The following is a 24,546-nucleotide window of genomic DNA, read 5'->3' on the forward strand; positions in this document are numbered from 1 at the left end:
TGAACTGAAGAGCTGCTATGTCAGGCATGTTGTCTGAATTGCTGGACATGGAGCTATCTCCCTGGTTTAGAGGAATTCCATTCTAGTTGGAGCATAAAACATTCACGCAGAGAAAGTGGAAGTATGCTGACCTGTTTAATAAAACATGCGTGCACACACACACACACACACACACACACACACACACACCATACCTAAATTAGTAATTGTCAAATAATTAGAGTGATTTAATATATATCCTGGTAAACTTATTATATAATTGGATTTTTCTGAGACAGGGTAACCCTGTCTCTGTCTCCCAAGATGCAGGCTGGAGTGCAGTTGTGGAGTCATAGCTTACTGCTGCCTCAAACTCCTGGGCTCAAGCGATCCTCCCACCTCAGTCTCCCAAGGAGCGGGGACTACAGATGCATGCCACCACCGTCAACTAATTTATTTTTATTTTTATCTTTGTAGGGATAGGGTCTTGCCATGTTTCCCAGGCTGGTCGTGAACTCCTAGGCTCAAGCTATCCTCCTGCCTTGGACTCCCAAGTAGCTGAGATTACAAGTGTCAGCCACCACACCCAGTCTAGAATTGGATTTTGTAAAAATTGTTTAAGGGTTCTTTGGAGGCTTGAGCTCATGCCCATGGTTGACATTTGAGGAAGATGAGACTTATGGAGATGAAGTTATTTTTCCTTAGCCCCAGGGATAGTCAGTGGCACAACTGACCCTTGAACCCAGGACTTGTAAGCATGGGTACTATTTTGTTCAAGGCTGTCTTGATAATTTAGCAGGTGCATGTGAGGTCTTAGGTTTTCATTGTTAGCTGTATTTATTACCGAGATGTGGAGTTACTGACATGGCTATAAGTAAGCATCACCTTTTATTAGATGCCGATGCCAGAGCTGACTTTGTGTGCACTTTATACTTACATTGTGAGATTTTTGGTGACCATCCTTTATGGTATTTTACAACTTAGTAGTTCACATTTTGTTTACTGACCTAAAAAAATCATAGCTAACATCTGAAGCAAAGATGAAAGCACATTTTCTTTTATCACACATCTTCTGCTTTTACTCACAGAACTCTTTAAGTCATTAACATATGCAAACACTTCTTTTCCCAAAGTGCTTTTCTACTCTGCAATTATTATGTTGTTTTTGGTAAGATAAATAAGCCCTACATTAAAATGCCAGATATTAAAATGAGAAACAGTAGCATTTTATAAAATATTAGAGAGCTTTGAAAAACACAAATAAATAGAAAATATCCCCATGTGGCTTCAGGCAGTGCATGTTAAACAGTTTTTCCCCCTGTACTCTGTCTTCCCATAGGCTGAGTACTGGGATGTGGCAAAGTCTCCCCTGGAATTGACTGGCAGACCACTTAGCCGGGGGTGGATGGGGAAAGAGAGGCTTCTGCATTCTTATGTCCTGATCAAACCAAAGCAGTTTCTCCAGCTGTGAGGTCAAGTTTCCAGCCTTTTAGTAAAATTAAATTGTTTGCTTTGTCTGATATCAGTTCTGGTTTCAGACAGAGGGAAATACAGTGGGAAAGCAGCCTGTGTGGGGAACGCAAGCAAATGTGTTGTGGGCTCTCAGACGAATAGTGAATCATTCTGGGGATCTCAAGTGCTCACTTAACATGCAGAGCTTGGTAACCAGCTTCAGATAGATGACCTGTCACTTTCAAGAACATGTCTACTGGTTGTTGCAGGGGAATATTTCCTAGTCGGTTCATGGAATTCTTAATAAAGATGTTGGAACCAGCAGTCCTGCTGTGTTTTGGCTTCTAACCAGAAGCTGAATAAAGGTCAGAAGGGTTACTGCCCCTCTCAAATGGATCCCAGAATCTCTCACTTTGGATAGTGTTTGTGGTTTTATCTGCTTTGGTGTTCGTTGTTATTATTTTCTATCCTCTTAGTGTTTCTGAGTTGCTCAGATTTGGCAAATTTTGAATAGACATATGTATGAACCCCAAATAATTGTACTGAGAAATGCAGAAAATATTGAGCAAGAGGCTACTGAATTTCCATGAGTAAGCAAATATATTCTAAGAGCTCACAGGTGAAAATTGCTTTTTATTTAATGAGTCATTTTTATTGGAAGGTAATGATTATGTCCAGGCCATAAATACAGTGTAAATTCTCTTCAATAGACATTAAAAAGATGACTTTCAATTGGAAGCAGCTTTTTAAAGGGCTTAAAGGATACTGAGGTATAAATGTTCAGACCTGTACAGTCTGTACATGTAAGACTAGGAAGAAATGAGTGAAACCCAACACAGGCTCATGCATAGGAACACGTGTTTATGACCATACGCTGTAGTTTCACAAAACATCTTGAAGAAGGACATATAATGGACGTATAATGGCTAAGAGTTTTAAATGTATTGTTGCATGTGTTATTTTATAGTTATAATAAAATTACCCAATGGGTTATCAGCCCTGTCACCATTTTTCAAATGAGGATACTGAGGTGTGGGATAATTTCTTAAAAATAGAGCTGTGCTTCACAAATACCCAGGAAATAAACACTTGTTCAGTCACTAAGTTCTGACTCCATGTTGTATATTTTGTCTGTATTAAGATTCTGTTCAGCTGCCCAGATAAAAAGTGATAAAACTTTTCTAGCTGATATTCCTACTATAAGACATCTCACTGTCTGTGTCCAACTAGCTCTGCAGGGTCAGTTAGTTTTATTAGAATTATTGAGCATGCCCAGGATGTGGTTGTATAGGCTCAGCTTAAATTTACATCAATTGGCAATACTTTCTCTTGGTTCAGGATCAGCTGTATATTCCTCTCATTCCTTATTTCTGCTTGATTGTAGGCTCCTTGAAGGCAGGATTTATTTCTGATGCACTGTTGGGTTCTGTGTCTGGCTCAGTCAGAACCTGGCATATGATCACTGCTCAGTAGGTATTTTTGGAAGGAAAGGAAAAAAAAGAAGGGCTAGCTATGTAGATGCAACAGCAGCTCAGCGTCTATCTCTGATTCCTTTCCAAAGGTTGAATTAGATGAGGAAGACATGTTTTCTGGACATCAGCTTTGCCTCCGAGCACATGGGGGATCTGTTCCAGTATCTTTATTCTTTTGTGGTTCAAAGCTTTGAATAATGTATGTTTTGATAATCAAAATGGAGACACTGTGGCTCTATGAAGAACTTAACTACAAACACTGCAGTTTGTGTCATTTTTTTCAGCCATTTAAGGTGGTGGCAAAAATTATAGTAGCTTTCATTTTAAAAAAAATAGTTGACTTTTAAATAATATTCACTGTGTCATTGACCCTAGGAAGGATTTTAGCTTACATTTATGTCTTCTTACTCGCTACTGCAATAGAGCCAACAACCACAGATCTGCCCATCACTTTCTTATAAATGTGGTTATTTCAGATTTCCAATGTGTTCCGGTCACCTGGCTTGCTCTTCTCTTAAAATGTGTTTAATGCTCTCTTGGCCAGTAGTTAGGCTCATACTTCTTATATTTCTATTATCCAGGAGATTTTATCATCAAGGTAGTTATAATCTTTCTTCTATTTTTCATTAAGGTCTTATAAGCCTATTATTGGTGACTGAAGCTCACCAAGACTTCCATACTGTTGCCTCTCTTCAGCAGGTGCTATCTCTTATGTCCCAGTTGGAAATGTAGGTTCATTTCAGACAGCAGTTTTCACATAAGGCATTACACACTATTTCAACTATATGAAGGGCCTTGATTTTCACCATCCTCTTAAAATTTTTTTAAAAATATCTTCATTCTGAAGTCTCTGAATTTTTATTTTATATGCATTGACTTCTTCTGTTATTTCTTTGCAAAAATACTTTGGTGTTTGTCTTAGTTCATTGGGATTGCTATAACAGAATACCATTAGCTGAGTAGCTTATAAATAACAAAAATGTATTTCTCACATTACTAGAGGCTCGGAAGTCTAAATTCAAGGAGCTGACAGATTCAGTGTCTGGTGAGGACCTGCTTTCTGGTTCATGGATGGTGCTTTCTGGTTATGTTTTTACATGGTGGAAGGGATGAAGGGTTTTTCTCAGGTTGCTTTTATAAGGGCACTAATCCCATTACTGAGGATTGCTGCTTTGTGATCTAATCACTTCCCAAAGGCCCTACATCCTAATACTATCACCTTGGGGGTTACAAATTCAACATAGGAAATTTGGGTGCACAAAACGTTCAGACAATAGCAGTGATTTTCCAGTTTAGATCTTTGGCCTTGTCATCATACCCCCCGCCACTCCTCTCTCCATATACTTTCCATAAGAAACACTTTTCTAACCTCTTTAAAAATATTCTGTTTTCCTCCTTCAGCTTGGAAAACCAAGTTTTAAGCTTGTTCCACAAGTGATTTTGTGCTATATAGTAAGTGAGTTGTTTTACATATAGCACAAAGCACATTGCCCAGATTCTTACATATTTATTTCACTTTCCTCGATCCAAAATACATTCATAAATTTGAGCCCCAAAAGCGTTAAAGTGTCAAGCATTTCTGTATTTGCTAAGCCATAGCTTTGTTTCTCTTCTGGAAGGTAGCAGAAGCTACTTTTGATGGAGTTATCCTTTTTGACTGGACCAGGAAAAAGGTCCCCATGATGATGAGCAGGAAAGCATCTTTTCTGTCTATACCAGGCAGTTCTAAGGTAAGCCAGACCAAAGCAGATGATTCTGTCCTTGCCTCCACCAAAATCACTGTTGGATTGTAGATGAGAAAAAAAAATCACTTAAACCTTGGACTGGGAAAATTCATTTTCTGACAGCTGGAGGCTCTTATGAACAACTGACACCAATATTTGTGGGTTCTCTTGGATTTGGTGTCCTCATCTCTTCACAGTCAGGAGCAGAGTCTTCAGAGATGTGATCAAAAACATCATAAGTACTAGGGGGAAAAAACCCATCTTTTTTTTTCTTTTTAAAATTATTATTATACTTCACGTTTTAGGGTACATTTGGGTTTGAACTTTATGTTTGTCACTGTTTCAGAATTGCTGAAATTACTAGAACAGGGTCTTTGGAGTGGAAGAATTTTGGTTTCTTCATTCTATCCAAATAAGTACAGAAGAAGGTCAACAAGGAATCAGGCCACAGTCTGGAAGACTGATATCCCAGAGTGGCTGTGAGGTAGATGAGGTAAAAAATCAACCTAAAGGGACTGATTAGGTTCTGAGCTGGAAGAATGTTTGGAGGAAGTAACCGTGAGAGACAAGATAGATAGTTCTCTTGCTTGATGATGTCGTTGAGTCAGAATGCCGTCATGTAAACTGATTCGTGTGTGTTTGTGTGTTCAAGGAAGGATAATTGATGTTACGTTTTATAACAGGGATTTTGTGTGAGGAAGGTTAAATTTGAAAACAAATGTGAATGTACTCACCACATGGAATGAGTGTCTCTCACCTTCAAGATTCCCATTTGCAGTTGACCTTTGACATTCCTTGTGCCTCTTGCTAATGCTTGGAGTGAACACTTTGGACCTGGTACATGAAATTCCACTTGCTCTGTGGCTCTCAGTGCTTTGTGGTCTTTAATCAGTTCTGTATGCCTGCCCTGTCTTCCTCTTCCAAGACAACAAGACTTGGCTGTCAGCTTGATCTGTCCATTGTAGTTTATACAGATGTTTCTTTTCTTTTTGTTTGAATGCCCCCAAAGAAACCATGTTGACTGTGTTCCATCACGTGCGGTGGTGCCCATGTGTCCTTCATAGTAACACTGTGAGGCATAATTATCCACACTTCAGAGGTAATACACAGCCAACACAATTTAGCTTGCTTTATAGAGCTGAGGCAAATCAGTTCCCCTCACCCTCAGGCCAGCTCTCTAGTGAGAGATTACCTCTTGGTGACACGTCAGTCTTTGGTTTAGCAGCTAGAATTCTTTTATAGTGGGAAGGATATGGGATCACATTTCTATGAGTGGGTGCTGGAATATAGACTCCGATTTTTCACCCTTATACCCTCAGTTAACTTCTCTATGTGAGTGAGCTGCTGATGGGATAAAGTCCTTGGAGAAACCTTAGAATTCTGGTTTTGTTTTTGTTCTATTAAGGTCAAACTCACATAGTATAAAATTCCCCATTTTAAAGTGTACCTTTCAGTGGCATTTAGTACATTCACAGTGTTGTACAACTACTATCTCTATTTAGTTCCAAAACATTTTCATCACCCTACCATCACCCATACCCCTTAAACTGTCACTCCTCATTCTGCCTCCCCTCGTTCCCTGGCAATGACCAGTCTGTTTCCTGTCTTTTGTTTTTGTTTTTATAAGAATAGATTATAGCCATATTAAGAATGAGATGCAACTTGACTCATTTATCCAATGACTCATTTATCCAAATGTTAAAAGAGAAAGTAAGAACTTAGGCACTGGAACTTCTTTTATATTCTTATATATCTAGGAGTTGGGCCAGGCGTGGTGGCTCACGCCTGTAATCCCAGCACTTAGGGAGGCTGAGGCAGGTGGATCACTTGAGGTCAGGAGTTTGAGTCTAGCCTAGCCAACATGGTGAAACCCTGTCTTTCCTAAAATACAAAAATTAGCTGGGTACGGTGGCATATGCCTGTACTCCCAGCTACTTGGGAGGCTGAGGCATGAGAATTGCTCAAAATGGGAGGCGGAGGTTGCAGTGAGCCAAGATCACGCCATTGCACTCCAGCCTGGGTGACAAGAGTGAAATCTTTCTTTCACCACTCCTTCCATGTGATGGGTGCATTCACATTTGTTTTCAAATTTAACCTGTTATAAAACGTAACATCAATTATCCTTCCTTCCGAAACACCTTTGATCTGACTTTTAAGAAGTAAATAGATATATTTTTGTTTAAGCAGGTAGATAGTTAAAATATAATTATTCAATTAACTTTTTCGTTTTAAAATTTGGGGTTTTTTCGGTGAATTATATTAACCTTCCAGGAAAAGTGAAAAATTTATGAATTACTATCCTATTTTAAGTACTTCCTTTTTTTCTTAAAGGGAAATATTTTTGAAATATTGATTGAATATTTATGAGAAGATGAGTGTACCAGGTGTTAAAAAGAAAATGAAGGAAATATGAGATGCTGTCTTTTTCTCAAACATTGATGGGTAGTTTTTGTCCTTTCAGCAGGATTTTTGCTTCATGAGTTTTTGTTGGTTCTTCATTGCTGCATTAAAGTTACTTTCAGAGGGCTAAATCTCATAAAATGCCAGGATATCAAGGAGAAAATTGAACTCTGGCTCAAATCAATTGCATATTATGTTAGGAGACAGAGACCTCATGAAAATGCTTCATGTTAAGGGGCAGGAGCTGGATTTTCCTTTGATTCCAGATTTTAATATCAACTGTCAGTATTTAATAGTAAAAAGACATAGCTTCACATGTATTTTTAATTTCCTCAAATTTGAAAGTTGCATGAGTCTTAAACTGGCCCTTAGAAGTGGATTTCAGAATTGGCGTTTAAAATATAAAATTCACAGAACCTCCTAGTGGGGGGTCAGCTGGAGTGTCATTTTCAGGAACAAGCAATATTTATATTGTTCTTTGTTCAATATTTTGTACAATTTTCATTTGGTAAATCTGGTTGTTATTAAAGTGACAAAGTTAATGGAATCACCTGCTGAGGTGCTGTCTCCCAGGAAGGCACCTCTAACAAAACCTTTCCTTTCCTGATGGGAGATCATTATGAGATCCTGCCTCGTAAGAGGGACCCCTAAGGGTAGATCTGGAACATTCCTCCATCCTACCTGAGTGTCACTTGGCTTTAATCCTTCTGCCATCCTCTAGATACCCATCAGCCTCCAGCTTGGATTCCTTTCAAAAGATACTCAGAAAAAAAAAGAAAAAACTTTCAAGTTTTGCTAATCTTGAGATATCTACAGTTCCATGACTTTTTCCATGTGTGTATAGAGAACGATGTGACCGTGTTCCAGTTCAATGTATCTTAAAGAGTGGTCCGCATGGAGTCAGCAGGTATGGTTTGGCCAACCTTCTGCCTTTTTAAAATTTTTATTTTCTTCAAATTTTATTTTAAGTTCAGGGGTACATGTGTGGGATGTGCAGGTTTGTTACATAGGTAAATATGTGCCATGGTGGTTTGCTGCACAAATCATTCCATGACCTAAGTATTAAGCTCAGCATCCATTAGGTATTCTTCCTGATGCTCTCCCTACCCCCAGCCCCTGCCTACAAGTCTCAGTGTGTGTTGTTCCCCACCATGTGTCCATGTGTTCTCATTGTTCACCTCCTGCTTATAAGTGAGAATATGCAGTGTTTGGTTTTTTGTTCCTGCGTTAGTTTGCTAAGGATAATGGCTTCTAACTCCATTGATGTCCCTGCACAGGACATGATCTCATTCCGTTTTATGGCTGCATAGGATTCCATGGTACATATGTACCACATTTTCTTTATCCAGTCTATCATTGATGGACATTTAGGTCGAATCTATATCCTTGGTATTGTGAATACTGCTGCAATGAACATACGTATGTGTACCTTTATAATAGAATGAATTATATTCCTTTGGGTATATAACCAGTAATGGGACTGCTGGGTCAAGCATCAGCATTTCAGATGATTCTAATATAGGTGATGTGCAGATCACACTTTAAGAACCACTGTTCTAGCCCTTGAAATCATTTTGGGCCTGATTTTGTCCCCCAGTGTATTTGTTTTCCCTCCCGGTTTTGAAGCATGTGAACATTTGGTTAGAAGGCCATGACCTAATCCCAGCCATTAGGAAAAATGTTGACAGATACAAGAGTGAATTCAGAGCCCTGAGGCAAGCCACTGGAGACTTCTCTCCAAGTTGACACTCTGCCTTATGAATACTGAAATTCAATCCGTTTTAAACCCCTTTCTTTGGCTTGTCATTTGGCCCACATTTTTCCTGTCTTATCCTCTAGGATCTCATGAGAGATTTTGTCAAATGCCTTGCTGACATCCAGATATGCCAGATTTGCAGAATTGCCCTGATGTACCAGTTCAGCAAACACATTTCATTTTTTTTTAAAAAAGGAAAGAATTAAAAAGAACGTGCGTGAGAGAGAAAGGAAAATAAAATTTAAAAAGGAAAAGAAAAATGAGATTTAATTTGGCATGATATTCCTTTTCCTGCTAATCCAAAGATATAAATTTGAACCCACAATTTTTTTTTGGTTATTTCATCTGGAATCCTCAGATTATAAAATATATTTCACAGTAGTCTCTAAAGCTCAACAAAGAAATCCATGTGGATTTTCCAGGCAGGTTTCCCCTCCCCAAGGGAACATGTGCAGACTTAAGTGTGGTAAGTCATTAATACTAGCCTCCTTTGTGTCATGGGAAGGGGGTGGTCACTGACCCTCAAGCAGTGATTTTTTGGGGGAGCAATGCAGAGAGGAGCATTTCCCTGTATAAATCTCTGAAGGCTTCAAAGTGGTCACTTCATACCATCTCATTTTGAGTCAGACCACCCTCATTACTGCTAAGAGGCCTTAATAAGTATGTCTGTTCTTCTTGTTTATTGGAGAGGAAACAGATAGAGAGTTGTTACCCTAAAGAGAAAGGAAAATTCTTTGAGCACATTTGAATGACAAGATTATATTTCTCATCGAGTTTCTTTTTAGAAAAATGGAAGAAAATAGATGTGTCTTGGAATTCTGACCATGAGACCACAGAAAAGAACTTTGACTCATAACTTCTTTAAGCGAATTCCTCCCCCAGCCCTCTGCCCCATGATATGTTGATTCATTCTGAAAATCTAAAGCAAACCAAATTTCAGCACATACAGAAGCCAGAGTAGTCAGCATCAGGTAGATCATGCACTGCTATCATCCCTGGAAGACTGATGGTTCAAAGCCTCAGCCAGTGTGCTTCCTGATGTATGGGTTAAAAAAGTGGGGGAAGCAAATTAATTACATTCAAAAGGAATTTAAAGGAGACTAATCAGTGCAGTGGAAGAGACCAGGAGCTGTTTATAGATGTGCCAAGATGTAGAGAAATCAGTATTGGCTTTGTCTGGAAGAAGGAGTGGGGCTCCTCTTCTCTAGCTAATTAAAGCAAGCTTATCTGTAAATTTAGTTATTCATACAGCTTGCTTCCACGGAGCTGCTGTTTTTCTAATAGGATGGGAAGGCTGGGTTTCTGTAAATGTGGGTCAGTCATGTGATTAAGTGACCCAGATTTCCGCAGACAACCAAAAGAAAGAGCAGAGAGAGGATGTGCCAGCTCCTGACTGCACAGCACAGCATGGGCACACCTAATGCCTCCTCCATATGCTAAAGGCAGAGCTTGAATGTGAATGTTTTCACTTGAAAATTGCATCATAGTATTCCTCCTATAAGAAAGCAGCACCAAGCATCAGCTCTTTCTATTTCGTTTCAATCACTTCTCTTTCTAAAGTCAGGAAGAGACCTTTTAAGCATTTAAATTATGGTATATCTTTAAATGCTGTAGCTATGTTTGAGTTATCTGGCATCCCAGGAAATGGGCTGGTGTTTCCAAGTGTCCATAGGTAGAGTCTAGAAGTGGACTCTTGCTGATTTTATTTTATTTTTGAGACAGAGTCTTATTTTATTTATTTTTGAGACAGAATCTTGCTCTGTTGCCCAGGCTGGGGTGCGGTGGCACAATCTCGGCTCACTGCAGTCTCTGCCTCCCGGGTTCTAGCGATTCTCATGCCTCAGCCTTCGAAGTAGCTGGGATTACAGGCGCGTACCACCACACCCATCTAATTTTTATATTTTCAGTGGAGATGGAGTTTTGCCATGTTGGCCAGGCTGGTCTTGAACTCCTGGCCTCAGGTGATCCACCTGCCTCAGCCTACCAAAGTGCTGGGATTATAGACATCAGCCACTGCGCTTGGCTACCTCTTGCTGATTTTAGACACCTCATCTCATTAGCATTTTATTATCTGTTTTTACATTTTCATTATAATGTAGCAACTATTTTCATTGCATGGTCAGCCAGGTTTTCCTCTTATAAATTCAAGATTACATAGTTTACTGGAGGAAAAGTAGAAAACATGAATATGCAAAACATAAAAGAAAATAAAATTGGTCAGGTGCAGTGGCTCACGCCTGTAATCCCAGCACTTTGAGAGGCCAAGGTAGGCAGATCGCTTGAGTCCAGGAGTTCAAGACCAGCCTGGGCAACATGGTGACATCCCTTCTCTATTAAAAATACAAAACCATTAGCTAGGCATGGTGGTATGTGCCTGTAGTCCCAGCTACTCAGGAAGCTGAGGTGGAAGGATCGCTCGAGCCTGGGAATTTGAGGCTGCAGTGAGCTGAGATCGTGCCACTGTGCTCCAGCCTATGCTGGAAAGGAAGAAAGAAAAGAAAGAAATTAAAAGTGAGAAAATAAACTCATCCTTTCTATCATCACTCAGAAATAACCATTCTTATTATTTTGGGTCAACAACCAAGAGGCAGTTTTGTTACCTAGCTTGAAATCACAGCTCTGTCACTGTTCAGCTATGGGATTTGGGCAAATTACTTGATCTCTGTATTTCAGTTGCCTTGCTGATAAAATATGGACACCTACCTCAAGAAAATGCCTGGGAACATATACAAGACTTCAAACATAGTGAACATTCAATAAATGATTGTTGAAAAAGACATTGAATAAATGCATACATGAAACATTTCTCATGTAGTATGAGGTTGTTCATGTATCTGGTCCCTAGTTCATTGCCTACCACAATAATAAAAGCATAAAGGAACTTCACCCAGTGTGTGAGCAATAAGTACAGTATAAGTGTTAGTTGTTATTATTGCCTGACACATCATTAGTATTCATTAGATATTTGTTGAATGAATGGATGTCAGTCACTGCCCTTGGGTAGTTTAAACTTGAGAGAAGACAAGAGAAGATTCATGAAACAATAAATAAGTGGTGAGCCATTTGGTACTCAGTTTGAGGGGAGAGCTCCCCAGGGGCTGTTTTATTTGGGGATTTCCTTGGAATGTTCAGCTGATTAAACTGCTCCTATTACAGCTTGAATGACACTGGGTAACAGATCTGGGACCGGATCCTACATCATCCCACTACATAAGTGGAATATATCATGCCTTCATTCATTCATCTTTTCCCATTCCTTTTCAACAATGCTTACTGAGTGGCGGGAACTGTGTAGGATTCTAGACAGCCAAAGACATTTGCTGTCGCCACTGTCTTGTTAGGAGATCTGTGGCTCAGAGGGGATTTATAATGTACTGTGATAAATGCTATGAGCCAGCAATGCCCAAGGATTGTGGGAGCTAGTGTGTGTGTGTGTGTGTGTGTGTGTGTGTGTGTGTGTGTGTGTGTAACAGAGGGAATGTCAGAGCATCCTTTCCACAAGGAGGTCCAATTGGAACCAGGTCCAAATAGAGGAATAGGTGTTATTCTAAACCAGGAACACAAGAGTAGCATTTGCAAAGATTAGGCAGAGTGAGAAAACTGGGAGGTGCATACAGCATGGCTAGAGCTCTGAGCTGCGGAGAGGCACGGAGGTTCTTTCTTTTAGTGGTGAGTGGGAGTGGTTACATTAAATGGTTTTAAAGCTGGGAGTGACAAGATCAAAGCTTCATTTTGGAAAACTAGCCAAAATCTGTGTGTGTTGCAGGGGGAAGGAAAAGGTGGTGGGATAGACTGGGGCCAGGAACACTAGTTGTTGGAAACCAGAAAGAAGGGACTGAAGTAAGGGTAGGGGAGAAGGGATGAATTGAAGCACCCAACTCAAGATATTAGGGAGGGACAGTTCACAGAATTTATCAACCAGTGATTGTGTCTGTGTCTGTGTGGCTGGATGTAGGGGTAAGTGACTAAGAAGGAATTAATGATGCTTCTCAAGTTTCTGGCTTGTCGTGGTGTGCATGGAATGGTGAGACCTTTTATCTAGATTAAAAATATAGGAGATAGAGAAAGGTTAAGGGGAGAAGATCCTGTATAAGTGGATTTTGATGAGCCATTGACACATCAGGCAGAGCTTCCGAATGGGAGTGGTGCTGAGGAGGAACAGCAGTGGAGGAGAAGCTGGGAAGCATGGATTTCTTCATGCAGATCATTTCCTACTTGGGTCAATAGATAGCTCTTGATTTTAAGTAGCTTCAGGAGCTAAGTTCTATCTTCTTAGAGTAATTGTCCTGTCAATACTGAACCATGGTATACTGTCCTTGTTCTAAATACAGTACAAAGATCTTTTCTGGTGCAGGGACTTAATCTGAGCCACTAATTTCCATTTTGGGGCTTTTTGCCAGGGTATTTGAGGCAGCATTTAGAAGCAGAGAAAAGTAGATTAGCACTGACTATCATTTTTTATGTTTAGACTCCAAGCTGATAAAGCAATGACATTTTTATTATTTCAGCATGGTTTCGTGGATGTGTCACAATTATTTATACAGTTTTTTTCTTAGGTAAAGGAAATTAAATTCTTTGAGGAACTGTGCCCTCACCTTGTGGCTGAATCTATCTGGTGCTGCTCTTCCTTCTCCTTTCCCTCACTCCCTTACATGGTCAGGTCATTTTAAATGTGTGCAGTCTTCAGAGGAGATGCCTCCTCATCTCCCAACCGTCACTGAGGGGTGGAAGGTAGTGCTTATTTCTCATTTGTTTGATAGTGCTCAACACCTTGGGTTAAGATCTTTCCTGGAAGAGAAATGGTACTGAAGCAATATGCAAAAGATAAAGACATGGCTATAATTTAATTCTTAATTGTTCTAAAGTGACGTATTTCAGACATAGCAGGATAAAGAATTGGGTACATGTTTCAACAGCATTTATTTAGGATTTACTATTTTATACCAGATGTTAGGATTTCCCTGTGGAGGGATAAGGGATTGCATATATATAAGCAACAGGGCCTAGTAGTTCTGAGCTTATTCATTTCCTAGGGAAGATGGATTTTCAAAGAAATATATGCAAATCAATGAGAAAAGTACTATAATAAAAGAATATCCAAAATAGTATGGAGATTCAGAGCATAACTGCCTGGAAAATGCTAAGAAATTCTTTACAGAAGAATGCTTCGTGGGAAGTCTATAGGCTTTTCTGTCTTGTTTGGACCAGATGGCAGACTTGTTGAAGGTCATGTCCCTTTCCCTGAACTGGACTTTCTTTCCATTTTATCTGTGCTGCTTCAAATGCATTTGTTGCTTGGCTTTCTATGGCAGTTTCTTAGGCATAAGTCTTTTTCGTATACTCTCCTGGAACATCTTCAGGGCAAGACCCCTGTTTGTTCAGCTCTCCATCCCCTGCCATACCCAGTAGGTGCCATAGCAACACATGAAATCTTACATTTTATTCTCAGAACAGCACTGTAACATTGATGTTATTATTAGCACCACTTTTAAAGGTAAGAAAACTAACATACAGAGCACTGAAAACTTTTTTCAAGGTGTTTCAGTCAGTTTGGGCTGCTTTAACAAAATGCCATAGACTGGGTAGCTTAAACAACAGAAAATGGATTTCTCACAGTTCTGGAAACTGGGAAGTCTAAGACCAGCTCGTAGATGAGTTTCTTGGGGACTTGGCTTTTGCCCATAACGTACATAACAATGGTGACTACTGTTTTCTGTCCTGGTGTCAGGCTAAGTATTCATAAACACCTTGACTTGATGTTTACAACTTCACAAGGTAGATTATTTGTATTCTTGTTTAAACGTAAGAAAATAAGTTGGCAAATCTACAAGTTTGGAGGAAAAGGCTTACATGCAAAGAAAGTTAAACAAAAATAGATTCAAATGGTAAAGACTAATGATATTAGAATATCTTAAGGCAGAACGGACCTAGTTGCCAGATGCCTGGTACTTAACAATAACTACCATTTATTGTGTGGTATGGATGTGGCTTATTCTTGGTGAAGCACTTTACAATAATCTTCACAGTAGCAGTTAGAAGTGAGGAAAATGGACTTTTCCTTTTACTGGTAATAAAATAGAGGCACAGAGAAGGTAATTGCTGATGATCATATGAGTGTCAGGGTACGTGTCAGGTCTGTTTCCACTATTTATTCCCTTAAATACTATGGAATTATAGCAACGTAACAGGTTGAGATGTTAAACTCGGAGTTTTTCTTTTTTACCCTGTCTTATGTATGTTCTCTGTCTAATCAACCAGTGTCTTCATATTACCTTGTGGAAAATCAGGGGCATTTTAGGCAGGAGCAGAGTAGGTGGGAGGCACATCCGTAGAAAAGCAGTGGAAGCAAAAGAAAAAAAGCCTGTTTTTTTTAAAAAAAAACTTTCAAAATAGACTCTTGAAGTCCACATCAAAAATGACAGTTTTAAAAGCAAAGTTTTTGATCTTAAGAGCTAGGTTTTGTTGAGAGAAGAAAGGGCTCCTGAAATAAAAAATAAAGTTCTTATAAAGTCAGGAATAGAGTTTATGCCATGGTAGATTAGGAAAAAGACTAAAGGAAGATCTAAAAGCTTTCCTCCCTATATAATCCTCCCAAGACTAGGATCCTTAGGCCAGTAGAGAAGGAGAGTTAGGTAGGACTTGAGTAGGGAGCAGGCTCTTGGGCTGCTGTGAAGGGACTGGGACTGGGCTAACCCACAGGGAGAGAAGCAAAGCAAGTATGGAGAGTTTGTCCAGCACCAGCCATGACCATCTCAGGGAGTCCAGCCTAAACCTATTCTCCTTCACTTTTGAAATGAACATCTGAAGTCACTGGGGTCAAGGAGCCATAGTGGTTGCTCACCATCACTTATCATGCCTTCGGAGGATGGATGTCTGCCTGCTGCTAATGGATTGACCACTAGAATCCATAGTCCTCCCAGTGCCCCAAGATTGTGCTGAGCTTTGATGTGAACCACTAAGTTTGGGCATTCTCCTTTTTCTATAAGGAGAATGAGGAACAGGATTGCCCTGCAAAGAAAACCAGTTCTTGTCTGAGTGAGAATGACTATTCAAAAGGAGAAGTGAAGAATACTCTAATATGGCCTCCTGGAGCAGGAATGACCAAAACAGGACCTCCAGGAATGGGTAGAAGCTGGGAGGACTGAGGGTGAGAGGAGCCTGAGAGGTCTGGGAGCAGGGTGAGCAAAAATGTAGTCCTGGAGAAGCACAGTTAGAGTTGAACAAGTGCTTCTTCAATCTTGTGGTTCTGGATTGGGGCTACATTCTGGCAAAAGAGCCTTTGAATGGCAGATTAGGGTTTAGACATCAGCTTGTGTGCAGTGGGAAGTCATCAAAGCTGTCTTTTGTTTGCCTGTTGATTTGTATGACTTGATAAAATCCTCTACTGAGCATTTCACATAGTACCCACTTAATTTTTAAAACCAACTCCCGAGAAGTTAACAACTCCAAGTAGCCTAAGGCTGTGTAACTGAGAAGAAGTAGAAGTCAGCAGATTTGATTTTACATCCATGTGAGACAAAATTGTGTGCTTGTTCAAACCTTTCACTCTGTCTTCTATTCCCTCTCCTATGTTTGATAATGCCAGAGCCCAGACTGGACAGACTCTAAGTGGTATCTAGGGGACAGACCGTCAAAGACACAGATGTGTTCCTGCAACCTTGCCAATAAGTATAAGTCCCTGACAGCCCCACCTCCCCAAGTGTTTCTAGCTTGTTTATTCCCAGGTTAGGTGACCCCTTGTTCTCCTAATTTCTACCTCTCTGGGAAGCAAAATAAGTGTCAATCACCCCTAAGCCTAGGCCCCAATGCTGCAGGCAAATAGTTCTTTATCTCAACCTCTTAGTGCCTAGGTCTGTACTTTACACAGGATCAGTGTGTGTAATCTTTTGTTCTTTTGTCTTCACACTAACTTAATTCCTGTGGTAAGGGAGGACCATGTGTATTCTTAAGTGTGGGTCCTTATTATTTGTATGCGGTTTGCATCTGTATTCTGTCAGCTCATTAGTTTGTCCACTTTTCATTCAGTTAATGACAAATGTGGAGTATGCAGATGTTTGACATTCAAAACAGACAGCTCTGCAGTTCTGTGCTTTTAGATCATTTACTCATTTCTTCTTAGAGATTTATCTAAATTAGCATGACAGTGGCCGTGTTTCCTTATAGTTGTACGTGTCCTTTATGGAGTTATATTTGGCACCCCAGAATTAGGAATAAGATCATTAACATCAACAATTCATTGAGATAAACAGGACCAGTGTCCTCGTGCTCTTTTCATAGATGAGGAATCCACAATACCCAAGAGTTGCACTACTGTCTGGTGAGGTGGTGGTGATGGCTCGGAATGCTCACTTGTGTTCATTCCTTTGGCATTCAGCATTACGCTCAGGGTAGAAGCAGCTATGATTTCTCCCATAAGAACAGCCAGGTCTGTGCTGGCTTATCACATGGAGTTCTGTGCTTTTAGGTCATTTACTCATCGGCCAGTTCATGTCTCTGGGGAGACATGCATGCACGCACACACATTATCTTCCAGCCAAATCGAACCATGCTTATTTTCCAGAATGTTCCATACATTTTCTTACCTATAAGTATCTGCAGACATTGTTGTTCTTGTTAATAGTATTACAAAATAATAATAATGATAATAATAGCTATCAATTATTGAGTGCTAAGATCTTTACTCACATTTTCTTATTTAGTATCACTATTTTCACGTTTAAGAGATGAAGAAATAAGGTTTGGGGCATTTGGTGAGCCAGAACATATTTCTGTCTCACTCTAAAACTGCTCCCTCTGCCTCAGGGCTGCTTTCTTCCTGGTCACCTGGTTGACCACAATTTATCCTTGGGACTCAGGGTATCTGTCTCTTGCTCTCTACCCCTCCCTCCAAATCCCCAATCTATACTAAATGCTGCCCCCTTGAAGTGTCTACACCACCCTATACTGTAATGTAGCACATTGCACAATGCACTACATTGGATAGCTTATCTGGTTAACTCCTTTACTACAGAAAGGGACCACCACATCTGTCTGGTTTCCTGTTGTGTCTCCAGGCTGAGTAGTGCTAGACTGTCATTGCTCTATAAAGGTGAAATAAGTGACTGAAAATGACTTGGCAATTGTGGAAGGAGAAAGCTCCCCAGAACCCTTCAGCTATGTAGAGATTGTTGCTCTTGAAGCCCCTCCTCTCCTAGCCCATAGCAGGTAATCAGCAAATATTTGTTGATTGACTGAATGAACCTGATGAAGGGGAGTCTGAGCAATTAGTGATAGGGAGCTTTGGGAATCTGGCAGTGCCTCAGTTGCGGATTGGAGGAGTAGGAGGAGCTAGGGGCAGTGGGATGGGTATGGGAGTGAGTGTCTGATCCCATCTCTGAGTTGCTAACAGGCCATCTTTTCTTTGTTTTTTTGTGAGTTTTTGTTTTCTAAGTGGAACCTGAATGTCAGTTATGTAGGCAAAGAACAAAATAATTCTCTAGCTGCTATTTCTTTTCCAGCTGGCTTTATACCATTAGAGACCTATGGAAAGATGAAAAAGACCTATGGAAGGCAGACCTTACCTGGTTTTACATGCACATGTGTATCTGTGTGTATGTGTGTGTCTGAGTGTGTATATGCACACACACTCATGTGTGTCTCTCTGGGGACTGGGGAGAGGTTCTGTTTTGCCACCAGCCTCTCTTTGAAAGGCATTGCTGTCATCACAGTGAAACATGTGGCATCAAAGCAGCAGCAGCAATTATGCCACCATTTGGATGTCTGTGCTATGGCAGCATCTGCTGATGCTTTGAGACTCTTCTGCCAGGATTTCGCCTGCCAAACCATCTGAACCATATGTTCTCATCAGCAGGAATACCAGCATCCCAAGTCTTTCAGGGGTGAGGCATCATAGATCAATGACCGACATCTCAGTCTGGATAAGCACAGCTTGTGTTTGGCTTAGATAGCAGAGGGGAGGGGATGGGATGTTTTGCAATTTTGATTTTTGAAACAAAGGTATTAAAAATAATGTTGAATTTACTTATGATCCGCAATTATTGGCAGTGTAATTAATGGATTAATTAATTACGAGTGCAGTATTTTTCCAAGACCTAATCTACTGGCTTGTTAGTGAGAAGTATCATTAAACAGAATAGCATGAAGGGCTTCACTCAGAAGCAGTTGTTTTTGTAAGTGGCACTAGAGTTTCTTTAACTTCTGGTCAGGGAGGGTCTCACTTTCTGTTGACACTAACATGGGGATTTTATATGCTACTGACTTGTTATGTTGTAATATCTCAAGAATTGCTCTTGATTGCTTTCTAATTGTTACAGATGTATATGTTCTATTATCTATCCCTCTTTCTCCTAAAGAAGAGAGATGCTTGTCAAGGGTGGGGACTGCATCTTCTATTCCTTTCCACTCCTAGAAACCCGCCACAGCACTGGACATGTAGGAGGTGCTCAGTAATTCACTTAAGGAAAGAATAACATTGGCAAGTAAGACTTATTTAGGAGGCACTATAGTGTGGTTAAGTCACTGATAGATTATAAAAATTAAAACTTTTTAGGCCTGGCACAGGGGCTCACACCTGTAATCCCAGTACTTTGGGACGCCAATGCAGGCAGATCGCTTGAGCCCAGTAGTTCGAGACCAGCCTGGGCAACGTGGCAAAACCCTGTCTCTACAAAAAATACAAAAAACAATCAGCTGAGGGTGGTGGCATGCACCTGTAGGTGGAAGGATCGCTCAAGCCTGGGAATTAGAGGCTGCATAGAGCCGAGATTGTGCCACTGTGCTCCAGCCTATGCTGGAAAGAAAGAAAAGAAAAAAATTAAAAGTGGGAATATAAACTCACCCTTTCCACCACCAGTCAGAAATAACCATTCTTATTATTTTGGGGCAACAAGCAAGAGGCAGTTTTGCTACCTAGCATGAAATCACAGCTCTGTCACTGCTCAGCTATGGGATTTGGGCCAATTCCTTGATCTCTTGGTATCTCAGTTTCCTGAGATACAAAAAAAGAAAAAAATAAAACTTTTATCAAAAAACTCTTTATCTTATTTCCATATATAACAAGAATTAAAGGAAAAAACTCTCATTTTAAAATTGAATCTACAGTCTTTCCATTTTCTTAGACAATTTAAAATTAATTGAAAAAAATTTCTTATTGCAGATGCCATAGAATATTTGTACTTACCAGTTATACAGATGAAGGCTACTGGAGTCTTTAAAAGTGGTAAAAGTTTCTAGTTCTTTTTCTACACTGCCTAACTTTTAAAATTAAAGCACATTAAATATATCCTCAGAATTCAGTTCCCATTAAGGCAGGGATGTCTGTTTTGTTTTCTGCCACACCCATTGGTTAGGAGAGTAACTGGTATATAGTAGGTGTTGAATATTTGCTGAATGAATGAATGAACCCAAGGTCCTTTCCAGCCCAGTTGAGAGTGAGTAGTATACAATAACCCTTTTCCTGCTTAATAACATTAGCTAAAATATTTTCAGGAGTACTAAAGACATTTTCCTACAATTTTTCCAGATATATTCTCTTTTGGTCCTTTACCAATTTCTTACTTTGTCTTCCTGTAATGCTGAACGACTTGAGTTTAAATAGGTACTTGAATTTGACTGACAGTATTGACATTGTTCATGACTTAAGAGTCTCACCTATCATATATAGTGGATGCTCATTAAGTATTTGTAGAAACAGTGCAGCTTGTCTGATTGCCTATCAGGTCTCTTCTGTACATGGCCACCTTTATGCTCATTAGTATTTATAAGCCAAGGCTGTATGCAATTATGCCCAGGTCTTTCATACCAGCCTCATCTCTTACCATGTCTGTCGAGAGTTCAGCACTACAGCCTCATCACAGTTCTCTTTGTTCTACAAAGATGCCCTTATTTTCATGCCCTCTTTTTCCTCCTTGCTTTGCATCCCTATGACCCAGATTCAGTGTCGCTTTTTTTTTTTTTTTTTTTTTTTGAGTTGGAGTCTCGCTCTGTCGCCCAGGCCGGAGTGCAGTGGCACAATCTCAGATCACTGCAATCTCAGCCTCCCAGTTTCATGCTATTCTCCTGCCTCACCCTCCCGAGTAGCTTGATTACAGGAGCCTGCCACCACACCTGACAAATTTTTGTATTTTTAATAGAGACAGGGTTTCACCATGTTGGCCAGGCTGGTCTCGAACTCCTGACCTCAGGTGATCCTCCCATCTTGGCCTCCTAAAGTGCTGGGATTACAGGCATCAGCCACCACGCCTGGCCCAGTGTCACCATTTTTGATGTCTTCCTTGGGCATCCTTGGCTCCTTTTTTCTCCTTCTATGTTAATATTTAGCCACTTGTACTGCAGTATAAACTCATTTGGGTGTCTCTCCCCTTAGGAGAAACTAGCGTTTTACCCTGTCTCCTCTCCCCTACAACCATTCCACTCTAACACCCAGTCAGTCATGGGCACATCCAGACCCTGTCAGTGTTTACAGAAGAAGATAATAGCTTCCCTCACCTACAAGCATAGGAGTAAATACGTGTTACATCTAATAAATCTGAAGGGAATGGTGCACTTTCATGAGCCAGGCATTTTACAACTTTAATGTTCAAAAACTTACCGTGATGAATATGATCATGAATCTACTTTGTTCTGAGGAAACAGACACTTGGAGCAGCTGAGTATAGTGTTAAAGTGTAGCTAGTCCCAAACCAGGATTTGTTTACTTATGTAAACCTTGGTAGCTGTGCTTTCCTGGCTGCCTCGTTGTCTCATATACAGGTGTTTTATCTAGGCCAGAGGGGCAGAATTTACAAGTCCATACACTTACTCTCATACAGCCTGGCAATGGAAGATCCCGTCTACATGTATGGATAAAATCATGGAGTGGTTTATTGCCAGTAGGAATTGGGTATTGAGGTATGTGGTATGGATCAGTGGCCTCTCCTGGCCCGTTGGTGGAGAACATCCAGGGACCCCGTGGAAGTGCAAGGCTGAGATGAGAGATCACAGCTCGGGAATCAGCCATGGTGGGTCTCCCCATCTCATCATACTGTTCTTAGTAACAGAATAAGTCAGTAAGTTGTGTTTTGTTGGCCCTTTGTTACTTTTTCTTTTTTTTTTTTTTGAGATGGACTTTCACTCTTGTTGCTCAAGCTGGAGTGGAATGGCACAGTCTTAGCTCACTGCAACCTCCACCCTCTGGGTTGAAGCAATTCTCCTGCCTTAGCCTCCCAAGTAGCTGGGATTACAGGCACCCACCACCATACCCAGCTAATTTTTGTATTTCTAGTAGAGACAGGGTTTCACCACGTTGCCCAGGCTGGTCTTGAGCTCCTGACCTCTGGTGATCCGTCCACATCGGCCTCCCAAAATGCTGGGATTGCAGGCATGGGCCACCACACCTGGCCCTCTTTGTTACTTTCATGGGCCACACACCTTTATAAATAAATGAGATAGTGCGGTTTTTATCAATTAATGATAGTACAATCCTGTCTTACAGGAATTTCATGACACCTCACTTGTGCCACCAATGTGTGCTACACTAGACTGTAGTGGGGCTAAAACTGTTAACAAAACCCTTTTTGGTTTGGTCTTTATATATATAAAAAAACTGGGATTTTTGGGGGGAATTGGGCACTAAGCAGTACATTTGCCCAGATGTTAAAAGTTAATTTCTAAGGAATGGGGAGATCTTGTTTATGGTATGGGAAGGAAGCTTAAAGGGAATTAGTTTAATTGTGTCAGAATATTAAGCAATCTTCTGCCGTCTGCTGTCAGCAGCGCATGGGTCCCCTAAGGTTCGCTTTTCCATTACTCTGACTTTCTCCCCATCTAGATGGAGTTCCCAATATCATTAACATGCCTCACATAGTTTCTTTTGAAGCTTTGGCTGGGTTAAATCACTTTTACTTATGCAAAGTGGATTGACTAAAACCTTTTCCCCAAACATCTGCCAGACCAGCTATTTTTTGTTTCCCCTTGCAATGGACTCATAGCAAGTCTCACACATGCATCACCAGATTACCAGCTACTCCGTTTAATTGTGCTGCTCTTTCCACTCATCCTCCCAGAGAAGCTCGCTTTTTCCAGAAACTGCCTTCCATCCCCCACTTGCGAACACACCACCTCTTCTCCTTCCCAGAATTTTTTTTTTTTTTGCCTGCCTTCTGTCTTAAGGGGATTGCCCAGATAGATATCAGTGATACTCTATTTGCGTGTGTTATGGAATACTGTTTTACAAACTTTTTTTGACTATAATGTACAGTAGGAATTAGAGTTTACATTATGACCCATAATTCACACAAATACACACATACACACATACTCATGTACACAAGGACCACCATAACAAAATCTGGGGGGCTTCAACAGCAGAAATGTCTTGTCTGTCAGCTCTGGAGGTAAGAAGCCTAAAATCAAGGTGTTGAGAGGGCCACACCCTCTCCGACTGTTCTAAGGGAGAATCCTTCCTTGTCTCTTGCTAGCTTCTAGTGGTTGCCAGCATTCCTTGGCATTCCTTGGCTTATGGAGGCATTACTTCAGTCACGTGACCGTCTTCTCCCTCTGTCTTCACATTGTCCTCCCTCTGTGTGTGTCTGTCTCTGTCTAAATGTCACCTTTTCATACCTGTAATCCAAGCACTTCGGGAGGCTGAGGCAGGTGGATCACCTGAGGTCAGGAGTTCAAGACCAGCCTGGCCAACATGGCAAAACCCTGTCTCTACTAAAAGTACAAAAATTAGCCGGGCATGGTGGTGCATGCCTGTAATCCCAGCTACTTGGGAGGCTGAGACAGGAGAATTGCTTGAACCTGGTAGGCAGAGGTTGCAGTGAACTGGGATCATGCCATTGTACTCCAGCCTGGGCAAAAGAGCGTAACTCCATCTCAAAAAAAAAAAAAAAAAAAGTCATCTTTTTATAAGGACACAAGTCATATTGAATTGGAGCCCACCCTGTTAATCTTATTTTTAACTAGATTGCCTCTACTACAGACTCTATTTCCACATAAGGTCACATTCTGACATACACTTGGGTGGGGGATACCTACCCAGCTAGGGCTCCAACCTATTGTGTTTAGGGAGACACAATTCAACCTATACTAAATAACTCACCTTAAATAATGCCTTCGTGTTCTGTTCTGTTCTATTTTATTCTATTCCATTCCATTATTTTGTTTAGACATGTTTGTTGCTTTTCACTAACTTGATTTCACATTGATTTGAAAATACTGTTTGGGACAATGTTCTGAGTTTGAATCCTGGCTTCTCTGATTTTCAGTTTCTTCCCATAATAAATACAATCTTACTTCAAAGGACTGTAGTGAGAATGAAGGAGAAATAAGAGAAAGTACTTGGTAAGGTAAATACAGTAAAGACAAGTAAAAATGAGCAGGAAATCAGGAGCATTAATCTGTTCAATGAAACTACATAGAATCCTTTATATCTGATATGATCAGGACCTCGAGTTGTTTGTTAACGAAATAATTCAGTCAAAGTGTGGGATTATTAGCAATTACACACACATATATACCCATAATAAGATGTAAATTGTTTATGAGTTCTCCAGCCTTTTAATGTAAGACTAGAGTTTTGTGGTTGTTTTGTTAAGAGTCCTATGATTGATATCAGACATCATGTTTCTTGCATAAAGCCCATATCATCTACTGACCATTTCCTTTGGAGTTTCTTTATAATGGAGTGAAAATTTCAAAACACGAAATAACCTGAGGATAGAATTCGGACTAGAGATTCCTTTACCAGTAGAGGAAATAGTTAATGATATTCCTGTAAAAT

The 24,546-nt window shown here is 40.4% G+C and overlaps 1 protein-coding gene and 1 pseudogene across 4 annotated transcripts in view; one reads left to right on the forward strand and one right to left on the reverse strand.

Moving 5' to 3' along the window:
• The window catches only part of LOC116477206 (phosphoglycerate mutase 1-like), a 30,378-nt pseudogene extending 8,598 nt beyond the window's left edge, over positions 1-21,780 (reverse strand).
• The window catches only part of FAT3 (FAT atypical cadherin 3), a 679,936-nt gene that overhangs the window by 158,865 nt on the left and 496,525 nt on the right, over positions 1-24,546 (forward strand). The gene's annotated exons all lie outside the window — the stretch shown is intronic.

The sequence above is a fragment of the Hylobates moloch genome, unplaced genomic scaffold, assembly GCF_009828535.3.
Source record: "Hylobates moloch isolate HMO894 unplaced genomic scaffold, HMol_V3 SCAFFOLD_11, whole genome shotgun sequence".
Taxonomy (NCBI): Eukaryota; Metazoa; Chordata; class Mammalia; order Primates; family Hylobatidae; genus Hylobates; species Hylobates moloch.